Genomic DNA, 18,584 nt, shown 5'->3' with positions numbered 1-18,584 from the left:
CAACAGACTGACAAATCTCAGAGGGAAGGGGGGTGGCGGGAATAGATTAACCAAAAAGATTATATGAATATATGCATAACCCATGGACTCACACAATAGTGTGTTGAAGGCCTGGGAAGTGGGCGGGAGGAGAGAGGATGGGATCAACTGGGGGAAAAATGGGGACATCTATAATACTTTCAACAAGAAAGATAAATTTTAAAAAAGAAGGAAGTAAACAGAAATCAAAAATAACAACAAAATTGCCTTGGACAACTGAAACAATTCCCAGAGTTATCAAGGAATTTAGAGACCAGGGAGTCCAACCTCATATTTTACAAAGGAGAAAACTGGAGTTTAGAGTTTAAGTGGTCACACAGGGCCATAGGAAGAACTGTCACAGAGTCATTGCAGAGCCCTCCTGGCCCCTACACCAGACCATTCTTTCTGATACTCAGCATAATGATAGCAAGATACATTATATAATTTCCCAAATCACAGCAGACTGGAAGCTACGAAGTAGGTGCTGACAAAGGGCTTCTAGAGGCTTAGGGTTCAGATGTGAAATATTAGAAAAATTGGGAACTTGCTAAGTAAAAATTTAAGTAATCTGGAAAGAATGGTCTCTTGGTAACATCAACCCAGCACACAAATAAACATCACAAAATGTTTTAGTTGAAAATGTTTTAGTTGAAAATGCAGATCTGTGCTGCCTCAGCTCATCTTATTTTGTGTGTGTGTGTGTGTGTGTGTGTGTGTGTGTGTGTGTGTGAGAGAGAGAGAGAGAGAGAGAGAGATTCCCTCCTTTGGGGCTTTTAAAACAATACCAAAAAAGATTGAGATAATATGCTGATTTAGTTATTTTCTTTTTGAGAACACCAAAAGGAAAATATTTTTCTCTGCTTCTAGTAAGTTCTGAGTATTTTAGTGTAAATGATATTTTCATTTTTTAATCTAGCAAAAAAAGACCTGTAATCTCATTTTTAAGGTATGTTTGCACCCATATGGAATTTTTCCTTTATACCTTTCTATTCTTCCTCATGTAAGACTAGTTTGTAAGTATTTTGGCTATTGCTTAATTCAATAATTAAGGGGAAATAGAAGAAAATGAGTATCATTCATGTGTATGTGTGTGAAAGAATGTGTTTGGTACACCCACACCTAACTCCGTCAGCAGTCTCCAATCCCATATAATTTTGCACTTTTCCATGTAATTGGCAGGATATGTTTTAAGTCTCATGGTTGGCTGAGGATGGAGATGAAATCACAGTTCATAATACAGAAGAAGGAGTACATGTGGGTTGTGATTGAGATACTTGTATTTGGACTGAAGAATTGTGCGGCATCTGGTGGGTGTGTAAATCCCCCGTGGCATCAATTTCACTCTTAAACAGCACAGGAAACGGCACATTATATTTCAAAATTGATATCTTTTAAAAGCATGTATTAACATGGTAATACAAATTGATGCAAAATCTTATAGATTTTGCAGGAATAACTGGTTTTAATGGCATATATGACGTGTGCTTCAAATTCTTTTGTCTATTAGTCACATACACATATCTTCATTTGTTCTTGAATGCATGTGGCATAACTATTAACCAACTGTTCGTTCACCATCAAATTCTGTTTCTTCTGTGTGTTTTCTCACTCAAAAGAACATAATCATTCTCTTTAATGATACATATAATCCACTTCTAATGGACTGTTATGCCTCTTTTCCCTTCTTGAAAAGCATTATTGCTTTTAGGTTTTTTAGTTAAATGCTATACAATTTGAACATAGTAAGATATACTTAATTGACCTTTAAGTTTCTCTGTAAAAGAGCAGTAAGTATTAAGAGACAAACAAAAAAATTGCCAAAATCAAATCACTTCAACTGTCAAAACTTTTCAGGTGAAATATGAGTGGAAATCCTCTTCTACTTCAAGTAAGCATATTTGTGGGTACAATATTCTCTTTTGACTTAGAAATCATTTGAAAATAAAATAGTTTGTCCAAGTTTGTTTTCAGTTTGTAAAATGTCAGCTGAAGCTATGAAATGGTCACTGAGCCTCATCATCTTGACTAATAGGGAAAGAACTGCTTTATTGGAAGGCACATTAAATTTTTCATGTTTCCAAAGTATCACTTTATGTATGCAAGCAAGAATTGATCTCATCATGGGCTGGTGACATTACATTTAACATCACCTCTTTAATACATCCTGCAATGCCTAATACACACACACACACACACACGCCCCCTGTACCATCTCTCCCCACAAAAGAGAAGAGAAACTCTTACATTCAGTATTTCTTGTGATTTAAATTTCAAGACAATTTATGTTTAACTATACTGAATATTTCTTATGTGAACATAGCACAATGAAAGATCTTCAGCTAGTTAAAGCCTGTCATTTACGGTAAACAAAACCTCAAGATAGGTAGAATAATAACATTGGAAGAACACAAAGAGCCCAACCTTCCTACTTCAGATACATGGATTTCTCAACTTAGCATAAGTAATTTTCAACCCTTTCATAAACATCTCTACAGCTGGAGAGTCTACAATTAACTAGGAATTTATCATCCTGATACTCAAATAGCCATTTCTTTTTCTTTTTTTTTTTTAAATATATTTTATTGATATTTTACAGAGAGGAAGGGAGAGGGATAGAGAGCTAGAAACATCGATGAGAGAGAAACATCAATCAGCTGCCTCCTGCACACCTCCCACTGGGGATGTGCCCGCAACCCAGGTACATGCCCTTGACCGGAATCGAACCCGGGACCCTTCAGTCCGCAGGCCGACGCTCTATCCACTGAGCCAAACCGGTTTCGGCTCAAATAGCCATTTCTAATGTCCACGTAAAACTGCTTCCATCTCCTTCTAGCAGATTTTTCCATGGTGGTCAAGAATAACTGTTTAGGAGATTCCTGATACAATAGTGACTAGGTTGCTCCTACTCTCTTGGAGACTGGTTGCTCCATAAATCTTTTCCTTTTAAAAAATATTTTTATTGATTTCAGAGAGGAAGGGAGAGGGAAAGAGAGAATCATCAATGATAAGAATCATTGATTGGCTGCCTCCTGCATGCCCCCTACTGGGGATCGAGCCTGCAACCCAGGTATGTGCAGATTTGAACCATGACCTCCTCATTCATAAGTCAACACTCAACCACTGAGCCACACCAGCCAGGCTATTTTTTTCCTTTTTAATGATGAAAATATTTTGTTTGCCCTGATTTGGATTTCGTAATTAAAATCAATATTGCTTTTTTAAAATACAAATTTGAGATTAATTACTGAATTCTTGTTAGAATATTTCCAATCACATATTCTATTTGAATTTCTTTAGCTCAGATATTTTCAAAGAACTGTACCACAACACATATCCAATCCCAGGGAAATGCCAGGGAACATTATTGGGTAGTATTCAAATACCATAACATTCAAATTTCCTGGCAAGGTTGACAGTAATACACAGAATGATATGTCAAAATTACTAACTTTAGGATGTATTTTGGTTCCAAACTTATTTCTTATAACATCACTTACAGGATTTGTATAAAGGATGCTATGTAAATATCATTAATATTTATATATTTGCAAAACAGATTCACTGTTAGCAGCAATCGGTGGCAGGAACACATTTATAATGTGACAACAACTAAATGTAAGATTGATTCAATGAGAATTACTTCTCCCCCATGTGCTCCTGTCCTGGTTCCTGGAAATGTCAACATTAACCTTTCACTTTAATTTCCTGTTCTTGCTTTCAATTTGGCATCTGCAATTTCTTCTAACCAGTAATGTCTCTATGTTGATTGTTAAGCTTTAAATCTTACAGGAGAATTATAATTCTTTTCCTCTGTTTTTTTTTCTTAATATTTTTTATTAATTTTCTCAGGATTCAGGAGTAAGAAAAAGAAATACATATCCTGAAATATGTTGGGAAAGAATTTCCATGGGGGAAAAGTAAAACAAGTTACTCTCTTACTTCTTCAAAGCTATACTGTTGCAGTGGTGGAGGATACTTTGTTCACTTTTTTATGATTAAAAATATAAAATTTAGAGTGTGCAAAGGACGCTTGTGCATATATCAAAGGTCCAACAATTAACAACAAATCTTATTTAACCGGCACACCTACCCACTACTCGCACCGTTATTTGTTGCATTATTATGAAGTAAATCCCAAGACATCATATCAGTTTATCCCTATATACTTCACTACAAAATTGTAAAAGATAAAGGCTCAAAAGTCAGGGTAGTACTGACATAAGAATAAATTTATAGATCAATGTTATAGAATTGAGAACTCAAGAAAAAAGAACCCACATAAATACATCTATTTTCACATGATTTTGTAAAAGGCATTAAGACATTTAATATAAAGAGGTAATGGGTTTTTCAACAAATGGTGCCAGACAACTGAATATCCACATGCAAAAGAATAAATTTGAACCCTTACCTCACACCATATACAAAACATTTACTCAAAAATGAATCAGACTTAAGTGTAAGAATTAAAACTATGAAAGCCTTAGAAGAAAATTTTGTGCCCATAGATTAGGTAGTAGTTTCTAAGATATGACACCAAAGTACAAACCCCCAAAGAAAAAAATAGATCAATTGGACTTCTTTACAATTAAAACTTTGTTTTTTCAAAGACATCATTAAGAAGGTGAAAAGAAAACCCACATAATGGAAAAAATATTTTCAGATCATGTATCTGATAAGGGTCTAGTATCCAGAATATATAAAAAAAGTTTCCAATTTATCAATAAAAGAAGACAATGAAATTAAAAATGGACAAAAGTTTGGAAAGGCATTTATCCAAAAAAGATACACAAATGACCAATAAGCCCATAAAAAGATGTTCAAAATCATGTCATTAGATAAATACAAATCCTACATAACTAATTTTCTCTATTAAAAGTCTTCTGTTTAAAATACCTAGTGCAGTTTCTGCCTTTCTGCTTGGTCTCTGACTATTTACCTACAGTGCCTATTTCAATAAGTAGGTAGTAAATTTGATATGTTTACATTGAATTACACATCTAATATTCTTTTGCACTTTTCCTTTGGTTCAGTATTTTGGGTAGTATTTTGAAAAATGTAGTGCTTCTAGCACATTATTATTAGCATTATTTTAGCACTATAATCAGGTCAAAAATTAAAATAGAAAATGTTATTCAAAAATATTTTCCTAACTATCAAATTAATTCTGTATCTTATCTCAGGGTAAAATAATTTAGAAAATAACAATTCATTTCTTAGGTTATGGTTAGTACCTACCAGCTAGACCAATTACACTTTCACTTATACATATGTAGGAGACAGGCTTTAAAAGTTAAAAACAACAACAACAATAACAAGGATATCTATATGACTTACTAGGATCCGAATACCATTAAGGAAAATTGCTTTAAGTTTAAATGAGAACAGATGGAAGATTCATGTGTTATTTTTGGACATAATTTTGTCACAAAGCAGAAAGAAACATTAAATAGGCCAAAAACTGAACCAAAATGTTAAAACAAAAAAATCATGTGCACTTTACAAATTTCAGTAGTTCTGCATAAGTAAATAACAGTATTAAAGTATACTGTCATATAATCTTTATTTATGCATTCTCTCTGTAACCTAACATCATATATGCATATATGTTAAGATTATATATGTTTAAGATTTGAACATTGAGATATCCTATATAATAAAAGGCTAATATACAAATCGACCGAATGGCAGAACAACTGGTTGCTATGATGTGCACTAGCCACCAGGGGCAGACGCTCAATGCAGGAGTTGCCCCCTGGTGGTCAGTGCGCTCCCGCAGGAAAGCGCCACTCAGCCAGAAGCCAGGCTCAGGGCTGACAAGCGCAGCAGCAGTGGCAGGAGCCTCTCCTGCCTTCACGACATCCCCTGAGGGGGTCCCAGACTGCGAGAGGGCACAGGTGGGGCTGAGGGACTCCCTCCCCGCCCCCAGTGCACAAATGTCCTGCACCTGGCCTCTAGTGTAAAAATAATATTTAGTATTAAGATATGTTAAGATCTATAGATAGATCTCCAATCATGGACTCAACAGATGTATGAACAGTTTCTGGTGACTTGTGCAAAACATTAAGAAGTAATTAGGAAGGCATTAAAGGCTAGTCAGTATATTAATAGGTTTAGAAAGTTCATAGTGGATTTTCTTTTATTTGCCAGGTACTCTCATTTTCTGGGAATGGATCAGCTCTTTCAATAGTTACCAATCAGCTTAATGTGTAAAATAATCACACAGTGCCATGAATACGTGCAAAATAACACTTGCCTCACTTTTACTTACTTTTAGACTGTCCTGCATATAGTAATTTCATGCCAGTTAGTATTTTTCATAAACTGACATTCATAAATAGGTGATCAATTTCTTTTAACTTATTTTTTTAAATATATTTTTTTATTATATTCAGAGAGGAAGGGAGAGGGAGAGAGAGAAACATCAATGATGAGAGAGAATCATTGATCAGCTGCCTCCTGTACACCCTATACTGGAGATTGAGCCGCAACCCGGGCATGTCCCCTGACCGGGAATCTACAGTGACCTCCTGGTTCATAGGTCGACACTCAACCACTGAGCCACCCTGGCTGAGCTACTGATTTAAAAAAAAAAAAAAAACTTGAGCTCCTAAGAGTCCAAAATGATGCATTAATGCACAAATCTTTTTTCTGGCACTGAATATAATAAAAGCTTGTGGCTTAACCCAGTGAGTTGACATTTTTTCTACTTTAAATGAAATTGTTTTTTTCTCTAGGAAAAGGTAGCTATTAGTAAAGTAACAGTAGACTCTTCATTACACATAATTTTCAGTAATTACTCCAAGCACAAAACATGACCTCAAATGATTTATAATATTATCATAAAACAGAAGAAACAAGACAGATTTCTTGAACATTTTCAGTGCTACAAAACCCTTGAGAGTGAAACTCTCAATCACTGCTATAGCTGTAGAGTCAGTGTTTTAAAAGTCACTGGACATTCAGTTCTTAGGATTCCTGCTTAAAACTGGAACACATTACAGTTTCAAAACAGGTAAAATAGATGTCAAATATCCGCAGGCAAATCTCTGTATTTAGTGGGAATGTTAAAGTCAAAATTGTATACCAATATAAAAGTATCTAAAACAGAGGTCCCAACATGGGGCACACGCCCCATGGGGGGTGGAAATTTTTTAAGGGAGGGGGGGCAATTCGAGAATGAGTTATTAACAGTGGAATTTTTTGCATTTCTTATGGTTCTAGGAGCCTCATACACAATATATAAATATATATTACATATTTATACATTTCAGTTCTCTATTATGTTTTGAAACTTTAGTTGCTATGTATACTAATAAAAGGGTAATGTGCTAATTAGACCAGGTAGACTGGACATCTTCCAGTCATCCGGTCCTCCTTTTGGACAAAGCCACAGTGGCGGGGGCCAAGCCAAAGGCGGTCAGGAGCGATCAAGCCAGCAGGCAGAGGCAGTTAGGGGTGATCAGGGAGGCAGGCAGAGGGGTTAGGGGTGATCAGGAAGGCAGGCAGAGGGGTTAGGGGTGATCAGGAAGGCAGGCAGGTGAGCGGTTAGGAGCCAGTGGTCCCGGATTGTGAGAGGGATCCCGGATTAGAGAGGGTGAAGGCCAAGCTGAGGGACCCCCCGCCCCATGCACGAATTTTGTGCACCAGGCCACTAGTTTTTTTTCATATCCCATCTAATAAAGAGGGAATATGCTAATTGACTGTCACACCCTCACAAAGATGGTGGCATCCATAGCCAATAGGGAGGGAATATGCTAATTGACTGCCATGCCCTCAAAGATGGCGGTGCCCACAGCCACAAGATGGTGGTGCCTAGTCCCCTCAGCCCCGCCAGGGTGGCAGGTGTGCGGCACGGCCAGGCCAGCCCCCAGGCGAGTCCAGCCACTCCACATGCCTGCCTCCAGAGTCCTCTAGTCCCCTCAGCCCCCCAGCTGCCCAGGGCCAGCCTGAGGCACAGGCAAGCCTCGGATGGCAGCTGCCCAGCTGCCCAGGGCTGCCCAAGGCTCAGGTAACCAGGACCGGCCGAGGCTTGCACTGCTGGCAGTGGCAGCAGTAGGGGTATAATGGGGGTGTTGCCTTCCCCTGATCACCGGGTCGCCTCCTGCCCCTGAGGGCTCCCAGACTGTGAGAGGGGAGGGGGCAAGCCAGGCTGAGGGACCACCCCCCCCTCCAGTGCATGAATTTTCATGCACTAGGCCTCTAGTTACTTCATATTATTACTATTTTTTGAAACAATTTCTTAGTGATTTTGTCCTCAGTACTTCAACTGTCCTTTCATTCTTTTATTTTTCTCTTTCATGGATGCCATGTTCTTTGGAAGTTTTTAGACCAAGTTAATGGCCTTTTAGGCTTCCTCCATGGGAATAGGAGTTCACTTTTTGAATAAAAATAAGAATTATATGTCATAGGGGAGGCATCAGGATATTAGAGATGCTTAGGTGGGACATGGACAAAAAAAGGTTGGCAACCACTGATCTAGAACATTCATATAAATTGGTAAATTCTTATAGTCATTAAAGTAGTTAGAGTAGTTATAACTCAGTTGAAATACACATTATCTTGAGGTTACTTGTAATTGCTTTACTTTTCAACTGTTCACTAACTGTAAGAGAGGGTCACACTTTGAGGAAGCCTGCAGTGTCTGCCAACTGTTTACAATACTGAGGAGTGAACCATGGACCGCAAGCAGCAGTGAGATGTGGTGAATATCACACTAATTGTGTCAATGTAGTCTGCAGACAGTAATTCAGAAGAGGAGAAAACCTGGAGGATTGAATATATTGAGTTTGTCTATTGATCAAATTAATTAGATGATTTCCAAATCTCCACTTTACTGAGTATTTTATTGACATAACCTTTGACTGAGAAGCATATAGATTTCAAAATGTCTTTTTTTATAGACAGATAATCAATTTGGTTATTTTAATAAATATAATTGTTTACACAAAATATTTGGCTGAGCAATTAAAGGACATCTACTGTCATTACCTGACTGGCAATGGAACTGGTGTTGAACATAGAGAACAAAAGAGGAAAAGGTTTTGACACTGGAATTGCTATGAAGAAATGGTGATAAAACAAAAGAACCAATATGATAATTTCTAATCTTTTTCTTCCAAAAAAATTTTTAAATATTTTTATTTATTTCAGAGGGAGAGGGAGAGGGAGAGGGAGAGGGAGAGGGAGAGGGAGAGGGAGAGGGAGAGGGAGAGGGAGAGGGAGAGGGAGAGGGAGAGGGAGAGGGAGAGGGAGAGGGAGAGGGAGAGGGAGAGGGAGAGGGAGAGGGAGAGGGAGAGGGAGAGGGATAGAAACATCAGTGATGAGTGGGAATCATTGATTGGCTGCCTCGTACATGCCCCACACTGGGGATCAAGACTGCAACGGGGCAACATGCCCTATCCGGGAATCAAACTGCATGACTAACCTGGTTCACAGGTCGACTCTCAAACTCTGAGCAACACCAGCTGGGCACAAATTTTACACTCTTAAAAAAACACTTTCTTGAAAAGAAAGTAAGTTGTCTAAAAGATTGTTTTGAGTTAATGCTGACTTCTTGAAGATGATGTAAGTTGGTCATTAAGAGCCAGTGTTCATGGGTTGGACTGACAGTTCACCCTTTACCAGATTTTTGTGCCTCAGTTTCTTCTTTTTTGAAATTTGGAAAATAATACTTCCCCATAAGGTTGTTGTGAAGATATGTTCATACAAATGAACACTTTAGAGAAGTAAATATTCAATAAATTTTAGTGATTATTATGTTTTCATCTTGAAATGACAAATATATACTCCATTAATTTCCTAATGAATTAGCATAATATCCTAAAAGCAACTTTCTAGGAAATAATTTTAAATTAAAAAATGTCCATTTGATCATTTAAGTATTAATTTCTTTTCATTGATTAGAAGACTATAATAATGGCTGTTCCAATTAATTATTTAATCACATGTGAGAACAATATGCATAAAAATGTTAAAGCCATTTAAATTTAACTTATGACAGCCTTTGAAGTTACAATGCACACAGATGACAAACATTAAGTATAAACTTAGCCACAGGTCTAACTTTAATTCAAATATTTAAAGGCTGTCTAAAAAGATTTAATGAATTACTCCTACTGATTACTTCTACTTTTTTGTTGGATGTGATTTAAGTATATTTAATTGCAATAAAAAACAAATACTTTAAAAGTAATATTTGAGAAAAATCTGGAAATACTTGCTTCTGAATGTAATTTGAGCATTCCTAAAGTCCACAAATTAAGCATTCATATAAATGTGAACATTTATTTGGAAGCTTGGTTAAGAACAATAACACTAAAATGAAGCCTATGCTTTTAAAATGCCATGTCTCCTAAAAAATATTAAGCATTTTTGTTCCAGTGATATTTGTTCTGCATACTGATAGTTCATATCATCACGTAATTCTTTCAAAATGACCATATGTGGATATAATATAAATGGCTATTTAGTGATGTTATTTTACATAATTAAGTTATCATGACTATTCTTTCAACAGTGTAATGAAAGCATATCTACACTCTATAAGAGATGACCAAACTGTATCCAATTGTGTCTCCAGATAGGAGCAGAAGCATCAATATGTGTACATTTTTATTAGAGCAGAAGGGAATCCAAAACACAATCTCTTGAGTTCAATTATAAAACCCATATGCTTGAATGAATGCATGATAAAAATATGCAACTTCATTACACATTAGAAGCACTACAAATTTCAGCTTTGATTCAGTACACACTCAGATTGCTAACGTGGCATATACTCTAAAAGGCTAATATTGCTGTGTGGAGTAATGTGCAAGTAGAAACATCTGCATGTTCTCTGTTTTAAGAACATGGCCTTTTGGCCGCTTGGCAGACGCCGCCACTCCGAAGCCTCCTGTGACCAGCCATGGTGAACCCTACCGTGTTCTTCGACATTGCCGGCGATGGCGAGCCCTTGGGCCGCGTCTCCTTCGAGCTGTTTGCAGACAAAGTTCCAAAGACAGCAGAAAAGTTCCGTGCTCTGAGCACTGGGGAGAGAGGATTTGGTTATAAAGATTCCTGCTTTCACAGAATTATTCCGGGATTTATGTGCCAGGGCGGTGACTTCACACGCCATAATGGCACAGGCGGCAAGTCCATCTATGGGGAGAAATTTGAGGACGAGAACTTCCTCCTGAAACATACAGGCCCTGGCATCCTGTCCATGGCAAATGCTGGGCCTAACACAAACGGCTCCCAGTTTTCCATCTGCACTGCCAAGACCGAGTGGTTGGATGGCAAGCATGTGGTCTTCGGCTGGTGACAGAAGGCATGGATAGTGTGAGAGCCATGGAGCGCGTTGGGTCCTGGAAGGCTAGACCAGCAAGAAGATCACCATTGCTGACCGTGGACAGCTCTAATAAATTTGACTTGTGTTTTATCTTTACCACCAGACCATTCCTTCTGTAGCTCAGGAGAGCACCCCTTCACCCCAGTTTGCTTGGAATGTTCCATAATCTTTGTGCTCTTGCCAGTGTATTGGGTTCCATAATTTCCTTACCCCTTCCCAGTCTAGCTGGATTGCAGAGTTAAGTTTATGATTATGAAATAAAAACTAAACAATTAAAAGAAAAAAGAACATGGCCTTTTAATCTAAGGGCATATCTATATGGAGGAGAAAAACTGTAAAAATATGGAATGCTTATGATACCTAGTGAATACTGATAGCAAAGAAGAAAAACAGACAGGGCTATTAAAATTAGACAAGTTACAGCTTAATCACTATTGCTATAACTCAAAGTGAATATTCTAAAATAAAAATAATAAAAAAGATTTTTTGATCAACCATTCCAGAAGAGAAGCTAAATTATCTTTCTATTCTCATTATAGAATATATCAAAATCAATATTGCATGAAGAGGTAATAAAAAGTATGCAGCCAGCCCCTCCAGTGTGGCTCATGCACCAAAAGGCTGCCAGTTTGATTCCTGATAAAGATATGTGCCCAGGTGGTGGGCTCAATCCCCGATAGAGGGTAAGCAGGCCACTGATTGATGTTCTGCTCTCACTTTGATATTTCTCTCTCTCTCCCTCTCTGTTCCTCTCTCTAAAATTCAATTAAAATATTTTTTAAAATATGTAGCCAAACCTGTAAGAAAAAAATTATAAGGGAGTTGTGTTATTTTTATATTTGGTGTTAGTGGCATTTTTGAGTTTTCAATGTTTGCGTTTTTTGTGATTGATTTTTCATTCTAAATAAACATTTACTTTCATAGCTAATATTAACATTATAATTTTTATTCTGTCTCTTAAATAGGGTGGCTAAAATTACATAAGTTTCAAGTTTCACAAAACCTGAATTCACTTCTCTATGAAAAACAGAAGAGAGCCGAAACCGGTTTGGCTCAGTGGATAGAGCGTCAGCCTGCGGACTGAAGGGTCCCGGGTTCGATTCCGGCAAGGGCATGTACCTTGGTTGTGGGCACATCCCCAGTAGGGGGTGTGCAGGAGGCAGCTGATCGATGCTTCTCTCTCATCGATGTTTCTAACTCTCTATTCCTCTCCCTTCCTCTCTGTGAAGTATCAATAAAATATTTAAAAAAAAACAACAGAAATTATATTTTAAAATGCTAGCATCTATGGTAAAATGAATGTTGATTAGGGTCCATAAAAATTGGCAACATAAAATCATTGCTGATTTATTGCCTTTATGTATATATTGTGATTTTAATAAGAAATATTTCAGAGGACTGGTATGGCCATAAAACAGGGGAGAGGATTAGAGAATGAATGAGAAGTGCTGTGGTGTGGTGACAGTGGTTATCATCAAGTCCCGTGATGTTTGGTGGTGAGATTTGGCAATCAGGGTAAGTGGCAGATGGAGGGGAATGTAAGGCCATGGGAGTTTTCTTTTTCGATAGAAGCAACTTTGTATGCTGATGGCAGTGCTCCAGTAAGGAAGAGAGATATTTACAATGCAGGCTGTACAATGGTAATTGCACGCGGTAGCCACCCTCTAAGATGACTCCCAGTGATCCCACCTCCTGGTATTCACACGCATATAGACCATACAATTGTATCAGGGCTGTTCTATGTGACTAAGAAGAGCAAGCGTCAGTCCTCCTGTGATTTTCCATTCCTCTCACACTACTACCATATAAAAACACTTCTGAAACCAGATGTGTATGGGGTTTTCCCACACCATGCAATTCTCTGGGACACTAGCTGGTGGTTCTATAATGTAACTCAATTCAAACACCATTTACCTGGAGATGGCATCAGCTCCCACAGGTTACGAGCTCAGTCCCATAGGACTGCCCCATATCACTTCAGAAGCTGATTGCAAATCCAGGTTGTCATCTGTGCTTCTAAGTGATTGGCTATAAAAATCGGTTCCCATGACTCCCTCTTCAGGTTCAAGTCATTTGTTAGAGTGACTCACAGAACTCAGGAAAGCAGTTTACTTATTGTTTTCCAGTTTATTGTGAAAGAATAGGGTAAGGAAACATCCAGATGGGAGAGATATGTAGGGCATGAGGCCACTCTCCCAGTACCTCCATGTATTCACCAACCAGGAAGTTCTCCAAACCCCATACTTTTGGGATTTTTATGGAAGCTTTATCACATAGGCATGATTGATCATTTCCCCCTCCCCTCCTTTCCCCTCTCTGGAAAATGGGGGCCTGACCTGAAAATCCCAAGATTCTAATTATGGGTTGGTCTTTTTAGTGACCCATCTCTGTGTAGAAGTCCACCAAGAGTTACCCCATTAGAACAAATATACTGCTATCCCCAGGAAATTCTTAGGGATTTAGGAACTCTGTGCCAGACACTGGGGTCAAAGACCAAATATTATTATAAAAGATGCTTGTCATGTTATTATCACTTAGGAAATTGCAAGGATTTTAGGAGCTCTCTGCCAGAAACCAGAGGCAGAGAACAATATGTATTTTTTTTGTATTATTTCACAGTGACCAAGAACATACAACAGAAGTGATGGTGTGGCTGCTTCAAAATTATTTTATAACTAGAGGCCCCGTGCATGGATTCATGCACCGGTGGGGTCCCTCGGCCTGGCCTGCAGGGATCGGGCGAAACCCTGAAACCGGCTCTCCAACATCCCCCGAGGGGTCCTGGATTGCGAGAGGGTAGTTCTCAGGTGATGCACCACAGAATTGAGCTCCCCTCTCTCTGGTTCCAGGTGTGTCACCCAAGAACCGCAGCTGCCAAGTGTCTGCAGCTCAGCAGCTCCTGCATTAAACATCTGCCCCCTGGTGGTCAGTGCACATCATAGCTACTGGCCAGTCGGCTGGTTGGCCAGTTGCTTAGGCTTTTATATATGTAGATAGACTATAACTCTACTGGTTTGTTCTCTCTCTAACTCTAACTATCTCTCGTATCACTTGCTATGGGGGAAGCGAGTTACCATGAACAGGTCCAAGTGGTACAAAACTAAAGAGTCCAGCTAAGAGCCAGTGTGAAACTGATCCAAAATCATGTGAATGATCTTGGAAGTGGTTTCTCCAGCCCTAATTAGACAATGTAATGACTGTGGTCTCAGACAGCTTTACTGCTAACTTGTGAGAGACCTTGACCCAGATTTACCCAACTAAGCCACTCTTGGATTCTTGCCCGTCAGGAACTGTGAATAAATGTTTATTGTTTTTAGCTGTTATGCTTCAAAATAATTTTGTATGCAACGATAGATAACTAATACATCCCAGAAGCAAAGTCAGTCCTCAAGAAGATAAAATAGAAAGAGATACACAATACAAGTGGATAGATTGGCTATTAATAGAGACAAGTATGTGTCTATCTTTTTAACAGGAGAGAAATACAGCATATGGGTACAAATTTAAATTTGTGTTTATGTTTGTTTATTAGAAATTTTTCATTTTATTGTTTTTTTTCTCTCAATTAAGTAGCAGGCAAGATTTTAAGTTGTAAGTAATGCAAAGGGGAGCTGCAAGGGCTGAGAAGCTTAAGGCATGTAGAGAGAAATTATGAAATAGTCACCTTGGAGACTGAGAAAGAAAACTTAGTAGGAAAATATAATAATATCAGGGTTAGTGTTAAATTCTATTTGAAATTTTTTCAGTCAACAAATCATGATTTTTCTGCAGCAATATTTAGTTACTTGGGTTCCGCCATAGAGGAAACAGATATATAGGTTTAAGGAAAGCCAATATTTGTTGAGTGAGAGCAGTGGAAGGAGAAAGGCCAGGGAACTGAAGTTATTTGCAAAGAAAGGACTTAGGTGGTGGTCCCTGGATTTCCTTCCAGGAAAGAGAGAACAATAGGGTTGTCAGCAGTGAAAAAGAAGTGGTGTAGTTAATGAATCAGAGCTCTTGGCCAAGAATCATTGCACAAGATAGTACTTGAGTACAAGGGGTAAAATGAGCTAACCTAATAAAGAGACAATCCATTCAAAGACAGAAATGTAGGCTGTGGTAATAAAATATGTAGCTAAGGTAAGGTGGGTGGGGACAAGTATTAAGGTTGGCTAGGAGAGGCTGACTAGTGGAGTTAAGTAAATATGTTCAAGAGGAAAGAAAACAGAGATCTTGAGCTGCAGATACTTGCAGACAATGTGGGATGATGGGCATTACTCAACCACAAGAGAGAGAGAGCCAAGGATATTGTAGTACTCTGAGGAAATGGAGTCCAAGATCTCAGTGGAGGCTAAGCCATGTATAAAATGATTCTTGTTATCTTGGCAGTGGAAACCAAGCCTTATTTTAATGACCTTTTACAGAGGAAACTCACAGGCATATGAAGTAAAGAGTCATTGGAGGCCAGGCCACACATTACTTCCCCCGTTTCCCTTAGGGCGGCAGCTTACAAAGTAGTTTGGGCACAAAGAAGGATGTCAGGAAGGGAAAGAATCTGAATGATATATTTAAGGGTTATTTCGAGTCAACAAATAACCCTTGTACTTGAGAGTTCTGGGGACTGCTGACCAAAGCTTTTCTTTTGATTTTGAGTAAGTCAGTGTTGCTCCTCTCAGCAGCAGCCCTGAACCCAGGGTAAATTTGCAAAGTTTGGACAATCTAGCAACCAGATAATTAGATTATTGTTCTGGCCACTACCATTTCCCGGAAAGTTTGGGCTCCCCTATAAGGGGGAGGAAAATGGTAGTCAACACCATGAAATAGCACTTGGTTAGAGCAATGATTCTTGTTCTCATTGGGGATACATCAGTGACTAGAGAAAAAGCATGTGTAACTAGAAAACACATATTGAATCTCATAGCTTAATTTTATATTTAGAAAATAAAAAATATCTTTACTTCTATTATAAAATGTTTAAGTCATGCAAAAAATAATACAACAATAACTATGTATACATTACCCACTTAAGAATTAGGGACAATAAACAGTCTCTGCCTCATGAACCCAATCACTTCCTTCCCAGAAGTAGCAGTTTTCTTAATCCTGTTTATTCTCCCCTAAGTCCTTTTTGAAAGTTTTGAATTATATGTCCAAAACCAAAATATCCTGTTGTCTCCCATGTTTTCAAACTGTTTAAAGGCTTCATACAGTATGTAGCATTCTGTAACTTCTTTTCATTACTCTCATCATTATGCTTTTAGATTTATTCATGTTGTTCCATGTAGCTCTGGTTCATTCATTTTGATTGATGAATAGTATTTCACTGTTTGCATCCATCACAGTTCATGTATCTTGCTCCTCTGCTGTTGAACACTTAAGTTATTCACAGTTTTCCCATATTACTAGTGATGCTACCGTCAACATTTTTAGAACGTATCTGGGTGCACATGTATGAGAGTGAAAGTGCAGGGCTCTAGGGCATGCATATCTTCAAATTTCTGTTATTTTGATAAATTGCTTTCTATAAGTTTTCCCTTCCCTCCAACAAGGAATTTATGACAGTCTCTGTTGCCTAACATCCTCTTCAGCACTTTCAAAATTTTAGCCTGATGGTTGTGAAACAGAATCTCATTCTTTTAATTTAAAATTCCTTGACAACAGTAGTTGTAATAAAACCAAACTCCAAAAAGTAAAGCTCAGCAAACATTTTTGGCTGACAGGGTACTTAATAGGCTGTCTCTGAGATTCTTAAGAAATGAGAGAAGATGTCATGCGCACCTCCCCCCCCCCCCGCCCCCCCGCTCCCCACCCCTCGCAAGGGAGATGCTTGGAGAGATGCATGGAACCTCCTGAGGTTGAGCATCAGATATTTCGCTCATCTCAGGATGGCTTGGTTTTAAAGGTGGGGAATCCTGGGTAGACGAAACAAGGCCAATTAGAATTGTATTGGTTCTATTAAAAGATGAAAGAAAGGCAAGGTTGATACATTTTTAAAAAGTGATTCAGTATGAAAAGGAGAGAATGAGAATTAAAATAGATGCATATAGATGCATGAAATTAAGAATGTTACTTCCTGCCCTAACCGGTTTGGCTCAATTGATAGAGCGTTGGCCTGCGGACTCAAGGGTCCCAGGTTCAATTCTGGCCAACGGCATGTACCTTGGTTGCGGGCACATACCCAGTAGGGAGTGTGCAGGAGGCAGCTGATCAATGTTTCTCTCTCATCGATGTTTCTAACTCTCTATCCCTCTCCTTTCCTCTCTGTAAAAAAAAATCAATTAAAAAACAAAAAGAATGTTACCTCCTTTTCCTTAGAATTTGCCTGTTTGCATCTTATTCTCTTAGTTTACCCTTTGAGTCACCAGGGTCTCCAGTTATGGCCTACTAGAGCAAATGGCTTGTTGATAATCACAGCATCACAGAATTCTACAGTGGGTAAGAATCTTAGGGACTGTTTCTTTTTATACACAAGAAACCTTAAGTACAAAAAGAAGTTACAACGAACAGGTTTTAATGAAATGATTAAAGGAAGAGACAATTGGGATACTCTGCTTACTGGTCTGTGCTTACTGGTATTTAACTGATTACCAAAATAGATGAACAATAACCCTTCTATGCTAAAACTGTAATATGGTGGTAGAGAGTATTGGCTTAAGATCAGAGAGGCCTGGGTACAATCCCAGCTTAGCAAATGTTAAATGTGTAATCTTGATCAAGTAATTTAATTTCTTTAGCCTCAGTATTTTTTATTTATATAATAAGAAAAAATTTTAATTCCTATTTTTTCTTGTGAGGATGAGATTGGAACATTAGCTTGTAGTTCATATCCAAACAATTAATAAATGGTAGCCACATACTTCTGTTTGAACACCTCAGTGTTTGAGACACAGGTTCGTTATTTAGTGTTCTGACTTGAACTTCCAGTGGAACAAAGGAGAGGGTTTTGCTAGAGCTAAATAGGTCAACAGTGGCTGGTCTAGGTCTCTATCACAAGTCAACATTCCTGGGATGCTTTTAACTATATTTTTACCTAAATTTAAAGATTTTTTTAAAAAATGGAATGCTTTGAAAATTTCCTTATTTGCTCAGTTATGTGTCTCTCTTCTAATGACTATCTATATAATACTTTGGAGTCTTCACAGGAAATGGAAGCAGAGTAGTTTCTCTCTCTACTTTTCTAGGTTATTTCTTTATGGCTGGATTGAGAAGGCCCAGTTTATCTATTTCCTTTCTACTCAAACCTTTTATTTCC

At 38.1% G+C, this 18,584-nt stretch overlaps 1 pseudogene across 1 annotated transcript; it reads left to right on the top strand.

The window, feature by feature from the left end:
* Positions 1 to 10,930: 10,930 nt before the first annotated feature.
* Positions 10,931 to 11,423, top strand: LOC308255294 (peptidyl-prolyl cis-trans isomerase A-like; annotated as a pseudogene). Its single transcript has one exon. The product of its transcript is annotated as a peptidyl-prolyl cis-trans isomerase A-like (transcript).
* The last annotated feature ends 7,161 nt before the right edge of the window (positions 11,424 to 18,584 follow it).

Source organism: Plecotus auritus, assembly GCF_963455305.1.
Source record: "Plecotus auritus genome assembly, chromosome: 7".
In the NCBI taxonomy this organism is placed as follows: Eukaryota; Metazoa; Chordata; class Mammalia; order Chiroptera; family Vespertilionidae; genus Plecotus; species Plecotus auritus.
The sequence above is the reverse complement of the archived record's forward strand: the minus strand, read 5'-3'. Positions and strand labels throughout refer to the sequence as shown.